Source organism: Columba livia, chromosome Z (assembly GCF_036013475.1).
Source record: "Columba livia isolate bColLiv1 breed racing homer chromosome Z, bColLiv1.pat.W.v2, whole genome shotgun sequence".
NCBI lineage: Eukaryota > Metazoa > Chordata > Aves > Columbiformes > Columbidae > Columba > Columba livia.
The window spans coordinates 4,479,003-4,494,323 of NC_088642.1; positions in this window are offsets into that span (position 1 = coordinate 4,479,003).

Genomic DNA, 15,321 nt, shown 5'->3' on the forward strand with positions numbered 1-15,321 from the left:
ACCCTCACACTATGGGGAACATGTGGTGGAATCATTCCTCTACCTATTGTGTGTAGACACAGACTACCAATTTATTAGACCTTTCTGTTTTGAGTTTTTTTGGATGCTCAGTGAAGCAATACAATATGAGATGATATTTTCAAAACGACCCAATGTCCTAGGGCAGAACAAGTCCAGATTCACAGTGTAGTGGTTTATTTGAGATTTATAGGCTGAATTCTAAAGAGAAGTATAAAATTCTGTGTCACTTTGAAGCATGGAAGCAAAATCACCTTCATGACTGTGCTACAAATCCTAATTACGTTCTGCTATTAAGTAATGCAGTTATTAACTGTATCATGGATAAAAGAAGTTTGGTTGTTTTTCTTACATATTTCCATTTGTTCAATCTTCTGATTTACATATTCCACTGGCAACAAAAGTATTTATTTTATTTTGGATGTTGAGGAGCACCAGGCACAAAGAAAACTCAAGGACTGACCTTTTGGGGCAGCAGCAGCAGAAGTGACAGGCATCTCCAGTGATCTGCAAGACTTGGTACACATCTGATTATCTCAGGTGTAATGCAGCGTTAACTTGGCTGGATTGCTTCCAGTGCTGGTTTAGCAAAAGGATTCACTCACTCCAATATGTGCATTTCACTGCCGGTTACAATGACTGCTCTTAAATATTCTTCTGCCTAATTGCTCTGAGAAGCCTGTTTTGCTACTAATCATTTGAATGCACCATGCAAGACTTATACAATTGCAGCTGCTTTTGCTCTTTTTTTCAAATGATGTGGTAACACCCATATGTTACAACTATTAACTCATGCCAAATGCACTATGATAGCTGTGGTGTTCAGATGTGATTATCAACATTTTTTTTTTTTCCCCCTCAACCTGTATTTTTTTAAATGCACTACCTTAAATTAATAGTGAATTTAATACTTTGTGAGAAGTAGAATAAATAAACTTTTCGTCGCCTTTTTTTTTCCTCTTCTTTGACCTGTGCAGGACACTCTTCATTTCAGTCATCTTTTATCAGATCCTTTCTTTTTTTTTTTTCCCCCATTTTGATTAGAATTATTTTAGATTCAAACCAAAAAGACAAATAGTGAGACTGACATTATTACTTGTATAAAAATAAGCAAGATTTTAAAATATACTGGGCTGTGACAACGTATTGAAATGAAACCATACTACTTTGGAAATCTTCTGGTTTCAGATTTGGGGGTTGAGGAATGAAAAAATGGTCAGGTAGCCTAGAAATGAATAAGACAGTTATCACTGAATCAAGGGTGGACTCCTTCCATTTAACTCTGGAAGAGGGCTTGTGTGCAAACTGGTTTACTTTTCCTTGACTATGTCAATTACTCCAACTAAAATATTTTTTATTACTGTCTATCTTGCTTCTCTTATTGCGCACACTGACATTACACATATTTCTACTGAAAGTGCACATAGACTGAAATTAAGTGTTCTTTTAAATCCCTTGAATTTACTACATGTCAGTGTGCACAGGATTTTTGCCATTTACTCTTTATACTTCCAGAATGTTTCCAGTTTATATTTTTATTATGCCATTCCAAGTAAACACATTTTAGAAAAATTAGATTACAAAATTCCAACCAAACTAGATTTAAAAAAAAATCTTTACAAATAAATAAACACAAATTATATTATACATTTTTTTTTCTTTTAATTCAACCTGAATTTATCCATACTTTAATATGGCACAACTTCACTAAAACAAATCTGACTACCCAAGTTGGACCAATTTATTACAAAGAGAAAAATGTCAGAGTTGAAGAAGGTGATGTAATACACAGGTTAGTGAAGTAGCTAAAATCTAACTTTCTTACATAGTATGAGATTTATCGTAGCTTGGCATTCTGCATGAATGATGTCATGTATTCCCTTTATAAACTCCAGCTTGATGTGAAATATCACCACAACACAGTTTGTAGAGTCAATCAGCTGAGGAAGAATGTGATCGGCAAATGATGAAGACGCCAAAGGATGACAAAAAACATAAAAGAAAGCACTTTCCAGTTATTTAGTACCAGAAATGCCTTTTTTTCTGGGACTGATGCTCATACTCCATGTCAATGGATGCAGACTGAGAGCCTAAAATAGGTGAAGGCTCATGTGGCTGAAAGCCTTGCCTGCCTTTGGATTCCTTCCTCTGGCATTTGTCTACCACATTTCTCCCTTCCTCTTTCATTTGCAGTTTTCTTTAGTTCTCTCTTTCCTCTGGACTCTTTTTCAGCTTTTCACACCTCCTCAAGGCTGATAGAGAACAAGCCTGTTAAAACTACTTGTAATCTGTGTTTTTTTCTGGCTTTCTCTGCAAAGACCCCTGACTACCTTTTGTCCATCCCCATCCATAGGCATCTGCCAATCTCATGAAGTAGGCACTGTGACAGGATCTGCCATTTTCTGATCAGGAGGACTGTCAGAAAACCCTTATTCCTAGCACCAGGTATGCCAAGAAATAGTAGGAGCTCCCTTACTTGTCCTTGCTCCATATCCCCTCATGGTGATCACATGATTTCATGGAATGCGGATCCAAACTTGTCTTAGCTTTTTTCTTAACTTTGACCTGATCTGAGTCTGGTTTCCACTCTACTCATCTTTTATGTTGTCCTTTAAAATATAGGATCAGGCAATTATTTTTAGGTATACTTTGTTTCCCTTTGTACGTATTTGGTAGCTTCCACATTAGGACTACAAATGAAATGTACCTTCAGACACATTATATGGAAATTTCCATAAAACGTGATTTCAAAACTATTTAAAATTCAAAGATTAGGGGTCTTCTTGGTGTCGCAGATCAGGAGGACCAAGGACAACAGACATAAGCTGAAACAAGATGTATTCAGACTATATATCCAATGAACTTGAGCATCTTTTCTTCTAGATGTAGTTATCTACTTGAAATTGAACTTCTCAAAGTGTTATTTAATTTCCATTTCCCTAAGTCTTTTTGAACATAAAATAAGCATAGTTATAGAACTCATTTCCTTTGGAGTGCTTTGGAGATCTGTGGGTAAAGTAAATCAGGTTATACAGCTACATCCAATGAAAGGAAATAACAAGGCAAAAAATCACAGTGATGTTCTCTATGAAAGTGTTAAAGAGTGTCTTTAGTTTTAAGCTTCTTTTCCTTGTATTTCTGCTTCCTATCAGGAAGGGTTTTCCTGTTGGACTGTCACAGCTATATGATAATTCAAAGTTTGTTAGAAAAGTTTTGTTGGAATCTTTGCAAGGCTTACAGTACATGGTCATGTGCCTCTCAAGATACTGGTTTGTGTAAACATAGAAACAAAGCTGAGTTTAAAATGAACTGAATTTAAAATTAGGTACAAAAGGCACACATACACACTTATACATATCCCACACAGTTTGTGTTCAACAAACTGCTAGCTGAAAGAGGTGTCTCCATGTTTGAATAGCTTCAAATGTGGAAGATGTCTTAATATCGAATACAGTTAATTGGGCTCTTCAATATATTATGAAGTATGTAATTCCATGTGATGTATTATGTATGACTGACTAAATGATTTAATGGACAATCTCACTTTTAAATGGCATGATTTTTTTTTTTTTTTTTTTTCCCCATAATGGAGCAAAAGTTTAGAATTTGTATTTTCTCAAATTCACAATCAGATCAGTTTTGCCTTAGAGAAATATCCAGACTGGGGCAGCAAAAGGCTATGAAATATCACCAGAACTGTCCTCAGAATGGCACCAGTAGTAAAAAATTAAAAACAGATGTTATTTTCTCCTTTCTTCTTGTCTTTGCAAAAGAGACAGGAAGAAAATAACTAAGGTAGACACTGACTCCAGCTTAATGGTGAAGGGAGAGTTCCCAGGGAGACCTTAGATGGCAAGGGTAATTACTTTATTTTGTACTAAGGAATCATTAGATCAAGAAGGTGAAATAAGAAACTGAGATCTGGAAGTACTGTCACTATAGCCAATAATTTCTACTCTAGACAGGTTTTTACGTAAGTTCTTTTTGTTTTGTTTTGTTTTGTTTTGTTTTTTTCTGGGTTGCTAAGAGAAGGTCAAAGAACAACAGATTTCAAACTTATTTATATAAGAAAGATGCAAGGAAGACATAGAGGCTTTTTATAGAGGCCTTTTTAAGCTCTGGATGAAGAAATGCTGGTATACGTAGGTTAGGAGATCTGTTAAGTCTTCATCATTGTTGGTCTTGAAGAGCTGCTAAACAAGGATCCATCAGGCCCTTCTTAGGGAATACTGCTAGGTGGAATGTTTCTAGATAGCCATTTGGAAGGCCTTCTGCCAGGAGTTCATAAACTGATGCATAAAATATTGTAGTGTTTATTAAGCAAGTCTTTTCATGCACATATATACATACATATACTTAAATTAAAATGTGCTTTAAACCTGCGTTTCTTGAAAAATTGTATATTCAAATTGCCTGTAACAAATAATTACATTTATAACAAGATGTGAATATGTTGCTGAACGTGATGTGATGGGAGGCACAGCTGCACACAATCATGCGTTTTTTGAGTTAAGATAAACCTTGCACTGGGAAATACTCAGTGGGATGTGGAGGGAAGGGAAGTTGCCATGGCAGTACATCCTCTGTTGCCTTTGAAATTCATAACTGTTTGCAGACAAGGTTCATAGAAAAGCTGAGGATCTTGCAGAAGAGTACTTCAAGTAGTATGAATTTTCTAAGCCAGATTTAACATTCAGTTCTCTCAGATGTCCCTGAATTTGGTTTCTTCCATCTTTAGACTATTGTCTAAAGCCAGGCTAATGTCTTCAGACTCTTCTGTATATCTTCAGTATACTCTAAAAATTCAAAGGGTTCAATAGCCAGTCCTCTCATATATCCTGTCTAAGCAAATTAGTACCCTATGTTATATTTGTAGAAGAGAAACAATCTTCAGACTAGCACATTTTGCCCTGGTAGAACTATACAGCTTTGCTTATCTTTGAAAGATATAAATTTGATTTTTCCTGATTAGATAGGAAGGTTTCTTGAAGCTGTTTAAACTCGATACAATGATATGACACTTCCACTACTCCCTGCATTCTAAACAGGAATGAAGATGTTAGTTTGTGGAGCAATCAGGCAATCTAAATTATTCAGATCCAAAAGTTTTAAGTTAGAACAGTTTTTCAAATTCATTTGTATCTGGATTACAACAGACTCAACACATGTCTGTCTAATGAAGCTCCTGCTGAAAATCTCAGCTGGAAATTCAGGGAATCAAGTCTATACAACATCTCAAAGTCATGATTATTTCATAAGCAACACTCAGTGTTCAGTCAAGTCTTAAACTCATCATTCAAGTTACCATAGTTTTACCATACAAGCATCTTTTAGAAGAACTCATGCTGAACGTTACTTGATGAAGCTAAATCCCAGTAACAGAATAAACAGAACAAAAGTCTGTGTCCTGACACCACAATAAGATATACTAAAATATTCACAAAGGATACAGGTGCAGTTTTCTCATCACATATTGAAGTACATCTGAAGCCTCTAGGAAGAACATTAATAACCCCTTCTCTTGCATTTCTGTTGGAGGAATTGCTCAATTAGTTTCAGTCTGCTGTGTGTCCCTTACCTATTATATAGTTAGTGGTTGTACTTTGTTTCTGAAAGTTTACATGGAAAGATATATCCTAACAAGGTAACAGTATACACAGGAACCTATGGGCACCCTATACCAAACTTTTTAAGCTGATCGAGACCTCCATGCACTTGTATGTCTATGTACACTATTTGCTTTTCTGTGCTTTCCCCTCATTGTCTTACACAATGAGAACAGTCAAATGAGACTGGTTGGGAAACACAGCGCGACAGGTACAGCCACGCCTGTCAGCTCTATGTCTCATATGCTACCGGTAAAATGAAAAGAAAACATAACAGAAAGAAGGATGAAGAGAGTTAAAGGAAGACGAGATGTGAAATGAGGAGTTGGAGAGATGACGTATTGGTGTGGAACATAAACAATACGCGAGACTGCAGGTCCAGTGAAGAAACTAGAGGTGGGAAGGTAGAAACTGTTAAATCTGACAGGAAACACAGGGAAAGATCACTTGTTTTTGAACTGTGCTTTGAATAACTTTATTTATTGTAATATATCTGTGGGCCTGTAAAAGGTTGAGTTGTCTGTTAGCCTTTTGCCTTTTGATTTCCACTTTTATTGAGTCATAAAGGAGACTTGGATGATTAACGACGTAGAATTGTAATTTGTGGTGTATGCACATTCCAAAACACCTTCTAGAGTTCAGTGAACAGGTCAATTAATAACACCTATCACTCCTTAAAAGTGGATTAATCATCTATGGGGAATAATACTGTATATATTTCAAACTGTAATTACCTAACATGATGCTCTAACAAGGTCCATTTTCTATCATGTCATCTGCCATAAAAGTTTCCCATCTGATATATGTAACATGATTTGACTTCTGAAAATCTTATAGACTACCATTATCTCCTAGAGTACATATTAAAAAAAGAAACTAGTATACGTGTAAAAAGTATCAAAAGAATATCATTTAAACTAGCCAAATACATTCAGTTAATGAAGAATAGCACAAGCTAAAAAAAAAAAAATAATCATAATAGCTGTTGGAAAAGGTTTATTGAGCTCTACATTAAAATAGTGTAGAATTTTCTAGGTAGAGAAAAATATATCCTCCATTCAGCTTCAGGGGAAGAAAAAGAAAAAGAAAAGAAAAAACCCAACACACGAAAAACCCCCAACCAACCAACCAAACAAAAACAAGCAAACAAACAAACAAACCAAACAAAATGAAACCAAAACCAAAACAAAACAAAACTTCATGACTTTGTGGTTTGCAGAAATAAAACTAGAGAACTCCTTCTCCAAAGCATGAAAATATTCAACTAAGGCTACGGAAAAAACTACCACCATCTGTTATCAGTATAGAGCACATAACACAATGAAGGAATTCTGTTTCTAGGCAGAAGGAAGGGTAACATGTACTGCAATAACAAAATCACTATGCTCACAGGGAATGAATATTCTAAATATTCTAAGTATTCTGTTTGAGGTAGCTCTGGTATGAGGCTAGGGATGTGCCTTGAGTCATGTCTCGTTCCTCTTCAGAAAACACTTTGCTAGGGAGTAAAATAGTCTGAAATGCTACTGAGGCTGTTTGCATAGGGGATTGTGCTCTATTTGTGCTCTATTCTAGCAATTTCTCAGTCAGAGCACTGAACAATGAGAATTTATGATTTGTGATTCACTGTGGCTTGACTTTATGTTTGTGTTTCTCATCAGAACAGAACTGAAGCAGGAATATCACTGCCAGTAACCCAAGTCTCTCAACTAATAATCTACAGCTCTTCTAGAAAGGCCATCCTTTATTTCCTAGCAAGTGTACTATCCTATTTTAAAGTGCTTTACAAATTGCAGTTGTCTGAAAGTCTTCTTGTAGCACTAACTTCTCTAATGTGTTTTTTCATTCATGACTGCTGCAAATAAAATGTTAACTATTTCTCGGAATATAAGCCAGAAACTTCTTTTTTACCTCAAAGGAGAGTACTGTAAGATTTAGGCTCCTTCTGGGCCAAGAATTTATTTTCTGATGGGTGGAAAATGTCTCTGCTCAGAACAGTAAGCAGCTGCCAGGGACATCTGTCTCCAAAAGCAGGCTATACATGGGCAGAAGCAGGGACTGAGTCTAGGACTCCCCCTTCTCACTTTGGGAGTCTGTAACTCAGGAGCTGTTCTGTTCCCTTCTCCTCTACATCATTTGAAAGAGGAGACAGGTATCTTGTTCAATTATTTGAATGAAAGATCAGAGGCATCTACTTGCAGAAGAACACTCTGAACTGTAGCTTCCCTGTGAGCAGAACTGTCTCCTTCAAATATAGAGACGAGCTTCTGAGAGGGAGAATTTGAGACTTGTTACCTGCTCAACATGTAGAAACACCATTGGGAAACTCTTGGCTGTTCTTCACTCAGCTTGCTGGCTGATTTAAATCTCCTTCTGAAGTACATTAACTCTCCTTCTTCCCTGTATATTGAACTCCAGGACCTTATTCGATGATGAAAATCCCAGTCTGCAGAAAATGAAATCAGACAGTGTAACACTGGGTGAGGAGGAGGAAGAAAAACAATGGAAAGGAAATTTGACTTCCATCCTTCCCATATAACACTTTCTTATCTTCCAGAGCTGTGATAGAAAGGGACACTCAGGGAAGCATGCGCTATACCACTCTAACAGCAACCAAGTAAGTACTCACAATCAATAATGAAGGTTTACCTTAAAAGTACATATGAAACAAATAATGCATGGAGGTTAGAGGAGAATCACATCCTTTGTTTTTCTGTTAAGGAAAGTTCTCAGGAAAATTAGTACCCTTGAACCACTGTTGTATCCACCAAACCTATGAAAACATCTTAAGCAGATATTTTAAGATGTGCAAAATGGTTCTGGAGAAATGAGGTAAACCAGCTGAACTTCAGGTCTCTGCTGACAGTAATGGGACCCACCTCTTAGCTCACATGTGACATGTATGTTATATATGTATGTATTTGACATTATGGACATTATGTGAACATGAATGAAAACTCAACTGACTTATCTAAGACAACAGAGAACGTATATAGTGCAAGAGAAACTAGATTAGGAGGGTTCCCACCTTGCTGCCATCAATTAGCTCTAGCAAAAATTAGTTTTGCTTGACTCAATGACTCATATGGTTTTATTAGCTGACAATAAGACTGGAACAAATACGGTAGTCAAGAAGTTAGCATTACAACAATGAGGTATGGTGGGTGACATTATTAAAATTCAAGGAAGATTGTTTTGTAACAATTACAAATACAATATGTGAACAACAAAATAATTTATTTTGTTAGGTTGCTTGTGCAAGTAGAAGCTTATTGTTTAAAAAATATGATACTTCATTGCACAACAGTGTTATAACGGAACAAAAGCACCTTTGGTGTGTATCCTGTTGGGGATTATTATTCAAGAAAATATTTATGCTCTGATTTCCCAAAATACAACACAATTATTCACATACTTAACTTAAGGAAAATTCTTGTGCTGGATCAGGGTCTAAAACCCTTTGGATTGAATCTGAGAGTAAAATGAGAAAGAGTTTGTCATCTCTATGCTAGTGAAAGCAGTAGTTCTCATGATAATTGGGCTCCCACTTAGTAGGACTTGCCATAATTGGTTGCAAAGGGCTGGCGTAGGAATTAAAGTAAGTCATGTTGAGAAGCTGGGTATCTTCATCTGATAGAATCACACTTACATTGAGCATTTTGGTGTTATCTTTAGTGTAATGATCAAGTGAATTATGCACCTGCATTACCAGACTGGTAACATTTTAAGCAGAGGCCGGTATTAAGCACAGAACAAACATCCACCCTGCAAGCAATCCTAAGAGGTAAACAGGCTGGATAAAGTAGGCTGAATCCAAGCTGCTGAACAGCTTGCTTTGACACACAAGATCCTTCACTGTGAAATGAAGATTCCTATTGAAATTGATGACAGCTTTCAAGTATCTCCAGTGCCTCTCCACCTAGGGAGGGGACTTAACCTTTGCATTGCTGTGACACCTGGAAAGGCTTCGAAGCTAGAAGGAGAGATCAGAGCAGAGAATAAGCCACTTATATTTGTAAAAAATGGCTAAGTAGAAGGGAAGGAAAAATTGTGCTCTTTGGTGGAAAACAAAACAAAACAAAAAGAATTTGAGCATATGGCTCCAAATCTGTGAATATGCACACATTCTTATCTATGTACTAGCAAATGGTCTTATCAGTACCCAAGGATGCTGTTGGTACACAGCACCTTTGCAGATCTGGGTCTAGTTTGTAATGTTAAAATATGGCTCAGGCTAGAGCCCAAGAGCCATCTGGATGAGCTAATAAAATATGTCTCTAGTTTTTGGTTTGTGTTTTGTTTGTTTGTTTGTTTGTTTGTTTTGTTTTGTTTTGTTTTGTTTTGTTTTGTTTTGTTTTGGTTTGGTTTGGTTTGGTTTGGTTTGGTTTGGTTTGGTTTGGTTCGGTTTGGTTCGGTTTGGTTCGGTTTGGTTTTCTTTACAGAGATTTAAACTGTTCCATTTGTTGTTTGTAGTGGCTGAAGTGTTTGCTCCAGGGTGGAAAACTGAATCTTTATGATTTAAAATATCTGTTCATTTTAATTTATATTTGCCTGTGTCCATTCAGTTTTACTCGAAGAAATAAGTTCAAGGTGTTCTTCCTAGATTTTTCTTTACCTGCTTTGGTATGAAAATCTGATATTTTTCTATTGGCAGGTGTGATTGGTGAAAAAAAATTGCTTCAGTTCTGAATACAAGTGAGAGATAATTGGGTATATATATAACTATATACACACATGTGTGTGCAGGCAATATCCAAAGATCTTTCGAACCCACAGGCAGAAGTCTGTTACTTACTAGCTACACCCGGTACAGGCTAGTTGTAAACTTTGATAACACTTACACTAAACAGAAGTGGTGCTTCTTGAGTCCTCCAGTATATATGGAGACGAGACAGATCTGCTAGTTTGGAGGCTGATCATGTGATGCATTTCTGTACACAGATTGTTTAGACTGAGAAAGCCGGGGACTGAATGCCTGGAAAGAAGAAGTGGTGCCAAAGTAAAAAAAGGGAAAAAGAAGTGTTCCTGAAAGGAAGAGGCAGCCTCAGAAAGAGAGAGATCCTGTTGGAGGTTAGACACAGGAACTGGGGGATGATCCTGCAGATCATGGACATGTATGGATGGATGTCGGGTGATGCCCAGAGACTCATTCAGGAACACTAGAGAGATAACTGATGGAACGGCATTGACCAGCGTGTCTTTCTGCCCAAACTTACATAGCCAATGGCCACAGCCCTTTGGGGAAGGGCATTTGAGACCTGGTGGTCTCAACAATGCCAGAAGAGTGAGCAAAGTGAGGGCATGAGATGATCCATTCACATTAAACCCTTGTCTCACTGTTTCTTACATAAACCCTTGAGCCCAGATCTCTACATGCTGTTGCTCACTCCATCTTGTCTATGACAAGAAGGATGCCTTGATCTCAACTCTGATTACTTAGTGTTACAGGAAAATAGGTCCTAGCAAAGCAGTGTTTAACAACTGTGGGTTTCACAAAAAATGACACAGCTGGGGAATTAGTGGGCTGATGGGAAGAAAGAAAAGATCCTATAACAGGAAAAATATGCAATCTGCTAAATTAGTAACCATGGAGGTTGGGGCATGTGTAACATGGATGAATAAAGAGGGATTCAGGGCTCTCTTTTTGTTACGGTTCCATAATGTGGGGCTGTAAATATCCAGTGAAGGGACAGAAGAGGGGCAGTGAATCTAGTCAAGACTCGTACACACTCCTCTCGCATATCCCCGTCCTAATTTTACACAGCAGTTGAAAATGATCTGAATTCAGTTGATGTATCCCCCCGCTAGATTTTCGTTACCACAAACTGAGCATCTGATACTTTCTAAGGTTCATGGTAATGTAGGACAAACTGACTACCACAGGACTTGTCACCTTGTCTGCAGATGGTGCAAGACAACCAGCTTAAGTGAGATGCACACTACAGTAGGTATTGACCTCATTGTGATGTACATGGTATGCACCTCATTATGCCTTTAACAGCTGTTTTTTGGAACTACTGGCAGGGAGGAAGAGATGAGTGCTGTGTTTATAGGACTGCCTGTACTTTACAAAACAAAGGCCTCATTAACAGTGTCTCTTCCTTGAGTCTTCATTAATTGGGCTTGAACAAAGGCAGGGCCGTTCAGCGATCACTAATCAGCTAGGGGAAATAATGGATCACCAGCTACCTCTAGAGGACCAGTCAACTTACTTCTGGGCACTTCTGGGACCTCTGACTTTTGGAACAATCTCCTTAATTAGCATGAAGAATGTGTGGAGGGAGGAGATGAGCCACCCCCTCCTATCTTGCATGCAAATGAAATAAAGTATAAAAAAATTCTCACTTGGGATGCTAATTGTGAAGTTTGATCATGCCCACCACCAAAAGAGCTGCAAAGATTGTTGCTGGATTGACAGACCCTTGGAGTGGTGAAATCTTACCTTTCTTTTGATATCTTAATCTATCTTTCTTTCTCTCTCTGATTTTATTCTGGGCATATAAGGGTAATACCATTGTGAGTTTTGTTGAAGTTTTATTAAGTTTCATGATATAGTTACAAACTTTTGCCAAGACACTATTTGTTGTAATTCCTCTGAGTTTTAAGTAAAGTTGTGACTTAATTGAACCTCTTGGATAATTGTTGTTACTCCTGGTTACCACACAGAGTATTCAAAAGTTAACTCTGCCCTTATCCTGCTGAGTGTGACAGGCTACTCATGACTGGCTTCTGATATACGAGGAAGTTTGTTTTACTTGTAGAAAAGAAACAGAAATAGACTACAAGGTCTAACCAGTTGGCAGACAAGGAGAGAGGTGAAAATTAGGCCAGATCCATTGCCAGTACAACCTCTTGTCAACTGGGAAGAAAAAATATTGTAATTTTGTACCTACAATTGGGTTATTTATGTGGCAACCACCACACTTTTCCACATGTTTGCACAAAATTATTGTTATTTTCCTTGTAATTAGAGATTCCCTTTACTCTTCTGTTTCTTACTGTTTAATGTGACACCATGTTGACTAGGTTTCCTGAGCATACCATTCAGACATATTTATATGTCTGTTTCAAATGATTTGTAATAACGAATTTTGTAACAGGAATATCATTTTGAAAAGACAATACAAGTCAATAACAGTACAGGTTCTGTTAATGGCAAGAACTCTTTCTGCCATGGGAATAAGTTACCATTAACAACTTCTCATCTGAAGGCTCTATCTTCAAGTTGTTGTAAGATGGCATAGGGCCAAATTTCAGTGTTCAGTGGAGCTCTACAGAGTTACGTCATCTGAAAGTCTATCTGTCATAATTATCCTGAGAGTAAAGCTGAGTAAAGCACAGGCAAGATTCCTGCAAAATAGGAAATTAGCCTGAAGTCTCATAGTACAGGAAACCAACATTCTCTTTTTCCCCCTTCCTAGGGAATTCCTCTCCATTGCAGAAACATTTTAGATCAACAAGTATTGATTAATTTCTGTGAAACATTTGCCCTCCCCCTGGAGAGAAGGAGATTGGGCTGGCTTTAATCCGATGTAAAAACGTATTTTCTAGAGAGCTTTGGATGTTTGTAAGAAGGCCAACCACTCTGTTACTATTAAATTGTAGTAATTCTTCCACTACCTAGGCATAGAACCAACCCCTATGATTTTAGTTATGCAAAAGACTTATAAAAATAAAAAAAATATTACAGATTTGGGATTATCCAAGGTTAATGTGAAATTTTATACCAGAACCTGGAATGGCATACATATCCAGTGCTTTTACTGAGTGACTTCTCCTTGTAGGAATATCAGCATAAGGAGTAATCAAAGAATTTAATTGTTAAGGTTTTATTTATGAGATCAACATGACAAGAAATGTATTGCTACTACCTGAACAACAGCTCATTTTTTAGTATCAAGGCAGCAGCTTTTTTGTTGTTTTTGTTTTGTTTTTGTTTTGTTTTGTTTTGTTTTCAGAAAACTGCAATTTATAGTTTTCAGAATTCATGAGAATGAATGAAATCTAAACTAATCAAGTCTACATTCTGTCAGAACAGCAAGTGATCAAAGCTTTTCTCTGTAGGTTGGTGGTTTTATTAATAAATGAAAGAAGTTCCAAACAACCCTTTAGCTCTAATAAATCCGAGTTGCTTTATCTTGAGATCTATTTATATATCTATTTGCAGCTTCTCAGTATTTACCGTTGTAGAAAGGGCATCTTTGTTTATCAAATTGAGAACAGGGTCTGCTTTATGTAGGGGCTTTTGGCTATCTAAAAAATTTTTGTATAAGAGACAAAACCTCTCAAGACAGCAGTCTGAAATCTTTGCAGTATTTTTAAGCATTGGTCCAAGAGATAGGTATTTTAGTCCATAAATGTAGCATGCAAATGTGATGGACAGATTTGACAAAATCTCAAGTTTCTGCAGAAGAACTGCATCAAGAATAAAATCTTCAAACCCATGTAAAGCAATAGTGTTCAGGGAAAGGTGACCTTTCAAAAAAATCTTCCTCTTCTTATCTGAAAGTCTTTCCTCCAGAACTGATTAACTTAGATTATTGTAGACATTGAGAACTATGAAGTCTGACTTGAAATTCCAAATGCATTTTTTGTTGTCAATGGGTTAGATCAGGGATATAAATATATATAACTGTTCCTGTATTTATACAGTCCTAAAATTACATTAGGCCCTTTGAAGGTGAGACTGATGAGGCCCCTGGTGAAAATGAGTTTGACACTCCTGGGTTAGAGGATTCAATGCATTTAGTAGCCTTTAGCAAGGTGATCAAGACAAAAAAGTTTCCTGAGTGTGTTAAATATATTTAAAGAGTACTGCACTTCTTGAAAAGTTCTGAAATTTGGAAGTGTCTGTTTCTCATGAGAATGCAGAAACTGAAGAAAATTTTGAGATTTGTAATACATTCAGGATAGTTAAATAAACCCTGCAGCTCTTCAGGCTTTGTGTAATCCCTAATCCCCAATTCAAAATCAGATTTTAGATTAGATCCCCTAAAGGAAGAAAACATTTGTCTTCTATTTCTGATTTAAATTTAAAAAACCAACCAACCAAACAAACAAACAAAAATCATCTGTTTCAATAGATGCATAGTACAACCAGAATAAATACAAAGTTTTAGAGAAAAACACAGACTCATTGATACACATGCAGGAAAAATAAATGCAAATTATTTGAAGATAAATCTTCAAAAATGCAAATAGAATTCAAGCAATGTGAAATATCAAATATAGTGTGGAAGAAATATATCAAAACAATGTCTTGTTTTTAGACAGTTTCATTTATTTGTAAAGCAAATCCATTGTAGGAAAATACCAAAACCTTAAAGTGTGCATACATACAGACCCACAAACATGCATATTGATAAACAAAGATTTCCGCAGCAAGGTACTTGAAGCACTCAAAATGATCAGTAGCACTCCCAGAAGCTGCTACACCATTCTGTTCTTCAAGACAGCTATATCCAGTCACCAGAGCACTCCCTTAACCACAAGTGAATGTCTTCTGACTTTTAGTTTAAGCATTTGCATGTAATGTGATAAAGTTCCTTTGATTTTGCAGAGTTTACTCACAAAAAATAATAATAATTAAAAAAAGATGATATTGAACACATGCAGAAAGTAGTATATACAAAATATAACTCAACTGCAAGTGTATGATGTGATGGACATTCAGGCAGAACAAAACTGTGATCAAATA